The sequence below is a fragment of the Schistocerca gregaria genome, chromosome 4, assembly GCF_023897955.1.
Source record: "Schistocerca gregaria isolate iqSchGreg1 chromosome 4, iqSchGreg1.2, whole genome shotgun sequence".
NCBI classification, from domain to species: domain Eukaryota; kingdom Metazoa; phylum Arthropoda; class Insecta; order Orthoptera; family Acrididae; genus Schistocerca; species Schistocerca gregaria.
The window spans coordinates 488788377-488795497 of NC_064923.1; the positions used below are offsets into that span (position 1 = coordinate 488788377).

General features: G+C 40.1%; 1 non-coding gene across 1 annotated transcript; it reads right to left on the minus strand.

The window, feature by feature from the left end:
- Positions 1 to 1930: 1930 nt before the first annotated feature.
- Positions 1931 to 2005, minus strand: Trnas-cga (transfer RNA serine (anticodon CGA)). Its single transcript has one exon. It is a non-coding gene; the product is annotated as a tRNA-Ser (tRNA).
- Between the last annotated feature and the right edge of the window lie 5116 nt (positions 2006 to 7121).

The following is a 7121-nucleotide window of genomic DNA, read 5'->3' on the forward strand; positions in this document are numbered from 1 at the left end:
AACTCCCAAAATTCCGCTAACGATACTGACTTAGTTGATTAATTAGTTAGTACAAGCAGTAGTTTTATTTTTCCATAGATCTGTCTTGGAAGGATATTGAACACGACTTGGTATTACAATTTAAGAATAATAAAGGAAAGTAATTATCATATACAGACATTAACTGACTAACAGATATAAAAAGACAGGAATGTTTCATAGACCATTTGTACGATAAATTGTAATTATGCGGAACGAGTCGTGTTACATTCACACTACAAATTAATGTGTATGTATGGCTACATGCTAAACATTTACGGTATCTTTCTTGACTTTAGAGATACGAGTCAGTAATTCCTAGCCCATCACCGTACACACATTACAATAATAGAAATTCCTCGTGTTAGGAGGAGTTGTGAACGAGTAACTTTTTCGGGTTATTTTCAAGTTTTACTTTGCTGTCTGCCAGACATTTTATATCACAGGATAAGTGAACAAAAATATTTATTACAACATTATGCACCCCTTTTTGTGTGCAAGACAACCTTAATGTGAAGTAACGAATGGCATTTTTCCTTGTGGTATTTTAATTGTATATATCGTTGCTCCTTTTGAATTGCAGTGGATTATTTATAACAAATTTCACGAGAAATAAAGATATTGTAAGTAGCAGTCAAAAAGACTAGCTTCTTAGACAGACGTCTACAAGATGATTGTGGATGAGCGTCACGTAATATTCTTACAGTTCCTTTTGGAACAATGAAGACTCTCTTGCTGAAGATGAGTTACCCCAGAACATTATTCAATATGACATTATTGAATAAAAAAATGCAAAATACATCAAATTGCTGATTCTTGTTTTATTCTCTTATTATTTTCAATAATTCTAAGTGCAAATATTGTTGACCTTAGTTCTTTTAGGAGTTTCAATGTGCAGTTTTTCCAGTTTAAATTCTCGTCAATATGGACATATAAAGTTTTTTTGAAGTTTCCAATCTATTGATTATTTCCTTACCACGTTTTCAATTACCACCGGTGCAGATCTGAACATGTTGCGTCTTCTTGAAATGGATGGATCATTTGCAGAAAACCAATAAATTATACTTTGAAGAACACTGTTTATCATTCCTGTGGTTGGCTTGATTACAATACTAGTTCAATCTGTAAAAAAAACTGTTTGTTGTATATTAGACAGAAGACAGGTTACATATACAGGATGCACCCAATGCTGTCGTTTTATGCAACCTGCCGTGTAATGTCCGGCCATCAAAAATCACCCTTAAGATTTTCATACTCTGTCGCTCGCAGGCGCAACAGAAAAAAAGGAACAACACCTCTTTTTTAGGAAATTTAATGTAGATAAATTTTGTTCCGGGATACGTTTTCCCTAGGGGATGTAGTTTTCGAGTTATTCAAGAGAAACGTACCGGTCAGGATTTCTAGTATGTTGTTCATGACACTCCCTCCTACAGCTGTACAGAAATTTCAGAGTGCACGAATTGTTTACCATATTCGACATTTTTTGGTCTTCATCGATAGGCTTAGTCGAGCACCTACAAATTGTAAAACTGACGTTTGTGTAAATTTTCTCTAACAGTTTTGTGAATTTTAACGGAAAAAAATTATATCTTTGTATTCGTCAGGCCTTCGCACGAAACAACTATGCTAGTAAGCATTAAGTTTGGTTAGAAGTGTCAATATTATTGGTTTTAGCGTAACGTTTACAAAAGTCGTCTTTCCGCATTACCTTCATGGGCACATTTAAATTAATAATGTTAACGAAGGAGCCGACTATGCTGGTGGCGTAGTAGTCTAATCAATAATGACCAAAAAAGTTCGAATATTTGGAGTAGTTCGCGTAGAATGAAATTATTGTACAGTGTAGGTGAGAGTGTCAGTGCCACGAACAAAATACTAGAAATTCTGAAACTTCCTGGCAGATTAAAACTGTGTGCCCGACCGAGACTCGAACTCGGGACCTTTGCCTTTCGCGGGCAAGTGCTCTACCAACTGAGCTACCGAAGCACGACTCACGCCCGGTACTCACAGCTTTACTTCTGCCAGTATCCGTCTCCTACCTTCCAAACTTTACAGAAGCTCTTCTGCGAAACATGCAGAACTAGCACTCCTGAAAGAAAGGATACTGTGGAGACATGGCTTAGCCACAGCCTGGGGGATGTTTCCAGAATGAGATTTTCACTCTGCAGCGGAGTGTGCGCTGATATGAAACTTCCTGGCAGATTAAAACTGTGTGCCCGACCGAGACTCGCACTCGGGACCTTTGCCTTTCGCGGCAAGTGCTCTACCAACTGAGCTACCGAAGCACGACTCACGCCCGGTACTCACAGCTTTACTTCTGCCAGTATCCGTCTCCTACCTTTCGCAGAAGAGCTTCTGTAAAGTTTGGAGCACTTGCCCGCGAAAGGCAAAGGTCCCGAGTTCGAGTCTCGGTCGGGCACACAGTTTTAATCTGCCAGGAAGTTTCATATCAGCGCACACTCCGCTGCAGAGTGAAAATCTCATACTAGAAATCCTGACTGGTGATGTATGAGGGTGGGGGTGGACGTGGGGTTGGAGGTCACTTTCACTTTTTTTAACAACTGGAGAACCATAGCCTCCAGCGAAAAAGTACCCAAGTACAAAATTTAACTGCATTACAGCAAATCTTGTGTTGGAGACATTCGCAGCTATAAATTAAACCACGAGGAATAAGATCCCTTCAGCTATATGATAGATTTTCATTTCTGATCCAGAGATAAAAATTATCGTACAGCTGAGGCGGTCTTATTCATCAGGGTTAACTCCATTAAATTTCCTACAGAAAAGGTCCTGTTCATATTTTCTGTAGAACTAATAGTTTGCGCGTAGCGAGCGACAGAATATGAAAACCCTGTACATGGTTTCTGAAGGCTAGATATTGCATTGTGGGTTGCCTCAAACGACAGCGGTAGGTACAGCTGAATCATCCTGTGTAAGGAACAATAGCGTACCGAAGACTGAACCTTGGGGAACCACATACATGATTTCTCCCCAGTCAGGAGAGTCTCCTTTGATTAGATTGGTTGAATTACTAAGTACAACTTAATACGCATCAGCTGCACTCTGACAGATTGAGGCGAATAAGCTCATATACAACACTGGTGTCTACAGTTTTACAAGGACCCGTGCCGCTTTATTAACAGGAAGAAATGTCTTTATATTTCAAATTTTTGTAGTGCAGGCCCTTTTGTGTTACTGACTCTTGGCTGCAGCCTAAATAGCCGCTCCTGTTCAGTGCTCCGTCGTATTCTTCTTGCAATATCGCGCTCCCGATCTTATCTTCATGGACGTCATCTCCACTTTCCATAATACTACTTTCAAAATTTTTCATCTATTTATGGTCTTTCTCCATATTTTTTCCATCTTTAAGCTTCACCTTTTTGGCTTAGTTCTAGCTTGCCTTCCAAGGTCTTGATGTTCACACATCTGATTCTCTTTTCTCCAACGGTTTCTTTAATTTTTCACATACACAGGGCCTGCCTTCCGTACACCTATGTGGTGTCTTAGGTGGTGGAAGATTCAGCCACTGAGACTGCAATCAACTTTGCCCAGGGTGCGCCCAATTGCTTTGCAGTCTTCGAGGAGGCATCTACCTTGTACTCTTGTGTCCAAAGGAGACTGAATAGAAAAAGCAAGTAACAGCTCCAAAGAATCCATTGTTTGGAACTCACGCTTATACAACACACCTTAAATCCAGGAAGAACACATTCTTTACAACAGCAGTCTGCCAAACTGAATTGTGGGGAACAAGGACCCCTGGCGGTTGGTGGACACCAAAAGAGAATCAATCGTCAGGCTGCCATCTCCCCCATGGGGCTTGGAGGACACTCATCGAGATTGAGAACAGAAGTGACAGGTATAAGACTAATTTCAAGAAGTCGGGTATCAGTGATAACGAACTTTGCGAGTGTGGGGCAAGTTAATGACTCTGAACTCCTGTTAGCTCGCAGTAACCTGTGAAAAGGAAGACTTGTTTCCAGTGAATGATCGTGCTCCGATGCTGAACATTGGTTTCACTAAGTGTGTAATTCTCTCAATCATTAATATCAGATTTCAGTATTAGGGCTATATAGTGTTTTAGACTGAGTTCAGATGCAACGCACGTTGACACACGCTAAAGCCCGATCGAATTTCAAAAGAGTTCAGATGAAAAGCGGAAAAGTGCGTTTGCAGCTGCAGTTACTACCTCGCAATCTTTTTCGGTTGCATATGTCTTAGAAGCGGATTTTCGGCGGCGGAACTACACTCTCCAATAAAACTGAAAAATCGGCTGTATCTGAGACAGTTCGTCAAGTATGTAAAATTACCTTTATGAAATTAAAATACATTTTGATGCTAACACCATATGAAGAAAAATGAATCGAAATGTCTTAAGGATCTGAGCAGAGCGCAATATTTCCTCATTGCATCGAAGCTGTCAATGGTAAAAATATCTGAATCGAAAATCCAGAACGTTCAAGTTTCTTATACTTATAAACATCTTTTGCTCAAGTACTGTTGGTTGCGCTCTGTGACACAGGATCGCTTTATCTGACATTCGCGTTTATCGAGAAGATAACGACTGAATAATTTTCAGAGATTACATTTAGTAAGAAAAACAGTAATTGAAAAATGAGTCGTGATGATCTCTCTACTACCAAAAGATTCAGGATTAGTCCTCCATTCGGATCTCTGGGATGGGATTGCCAAGGAGGAGGTGACCAAAAGAGAAAGATGGAATAACCAACGACAGGATAACATTGTACGAGTCGGAGCGTGCAATGTCAGAAGTCTTAACGCAGTAAGAAAGCTAGAAGGTCTGAAAAGGGAATCGGAAAGGCTCAGTCTAGATGTAGTAGGTGTCAGTGAAGTGAAATGGAAGGAAGACAAGGTAGAAAATGGTGTAACGGGAGTAGGATTCGTTATGAATCGGAAGGTAGGGCAGAGAGTGAGTTACTGTGAACAGTTCGTTATTGGGTTCTTCTCATTAGATTTTATAGCAAATCACCGCCGACCACGAAAAAGTATATATGCCAACATCGCAAGCAGTAGATGAAGAGACAGACAAAGTGTATGAGGATACTGAACGAGTAATTCAGTATGTGAAGGGAAACGAAAATCTAATTGTCATGGGGGATTGGAAGCGGTTATAGGGGAAGGAATAGAAGTAATGGTTACGGGAGAATACGGGCTTCGCAGTGGAACTGAGAGAGGAGAAAGTCTAACTGATTTCTCCAATAAATTATAGGTGGTAATAACGAATACTCTGTTCAGAAATCACAAGAGGAGGTAATGTAGCTGGATAACATCTAGAGACACGTGAAAGTTCCAGCTGGATTAATTTGGAAATTTGGTCTAAGGTCTTATGGGACCAAACTACTGAGGTCATCGGTCCCTAAGCTTACACACTACTTAATCTAACTTAAACTAACTTATGCTTTAAGGACAATACACACACCCATGCCCGAGGGAGGACACGAACCTCCGAAAGGGGAAGCCGGGCCCAGCTGGATTACAAGATTCCAAAATCGGATACTGGATTAGAAGGCGTACCGAGATGTAGATATAGACTCATATCACAATTCAGTAGTGATGAAGACTGGAGTCAAGTCTAAGAAAATCATTCGAAAGAGTTAGTGTGAAAGGAAGTGGGATATTGAAGTACTGAGGAATGCTGAGACGCGTTTGAAGTTCGCTAAGGATGTCGAGTTGAAGAGGTCAGTTGAAGAGGAATGGACGTCTCTAAAAAGGGCAGTCACAGATCTTGGAGAGGCAAACACAGGTAGAAGAAAGGTAACTCCGAAGAAATCTTGGTAACAAAAGAGATACTTCAATTAATTGACGAAAGGTGGAAATAAAAAAAAATGTTCAATGAAAGACAGGAATACAGCAATATGAATCGTTTAGGATCGAAATAAATAGCAATTGTAGGGCAGCCATGGTGAAATGACTGCAGGATAGACGCGAAGAAACCGAAGGAGAATTGATCATCAGGGAGACTGTCTCAGCATATAAAAAAAGTCAAAAAACCCTCGGTGAAATTAAAAGCAAGGGTAGTAACAGTAAGAGTGCAATGGGAATGCCACAGTCAAACGCAGAAGAGAGAACGGATAGGTGGAAAGAGTACACTGAAGGCCTCTGTGAGGGGAGGATTTGTGTGATATTGTAATAGAAGAAGAAACAGAAAGCGATAGAGAAGAGAGAGGGGATCCAATATTAGAATCAGAATTTGAAAGAGTTTTGGAAGACTTAATATCGAATAAGGCAGAAGGGGTAGATAACATTCCATCGGAATTTCTAAACGCACTGGGGGAAGCGGCAATTAAACGCCTCCTCAAAGTTGTTTGTAGAGTCTATGAGACTGGCGAGGGACAGGATGATAGAGGGAGGGACAGGATGATAGAACGTGTGTTAAGACTTCAGAGTATAACCTCGATGGTACTAGATGGAGCTGTAGAGGGTAAAACCTGTAGAGGCAGACAGAGCTTTGAATACATCCAACAAATAATTGAGGACATAGGATGCAAGTGCTATTCTGAGATGAAGAGATTAGTGCAGGATAGGAACTCGTGGCGGACCACATTATATTAGCCAAAAGACTGATGACTCAAAAGAAAACAAAAAAACCCTCATTGATTATTTTTTCGATATACTGAAACAGAGACCTTTAACTCAAAACTACGACATGACTCTACCTTACGTGATTTTACTCGTAGCTGATAAAGCATTTGACCTGATGGAAGATTTAATGTGACCCTACGATGAAAAGCAGCTGATTTGAAAACCAAGGTATTTAAGTACTGGTTAACTTTAGCAAGTGTGTCTACTGAGTGTAACTTTGATAAAGTGTATAATAAATGAAGAATATTAAAACACGGAAACACCTTAGAAGTAAATCTCACAACTATAAATGCTACCCAAAATGGACGACCCACATCATCAGCAGGTAACGTTCTGGATAAATTTACCACGTATTTGGTTAATGAAAGTAAGACTGAACATACAGATCATACGGTGTGAAAGAAAGTATACTTTTTTAAAATGAAGTGTTTGTTGCCCATAATTTTCTTCTTTCTCGCGGGTCATTTTCTTCACAGGAGATCAAAACCAGTTTTTCCCAAGCT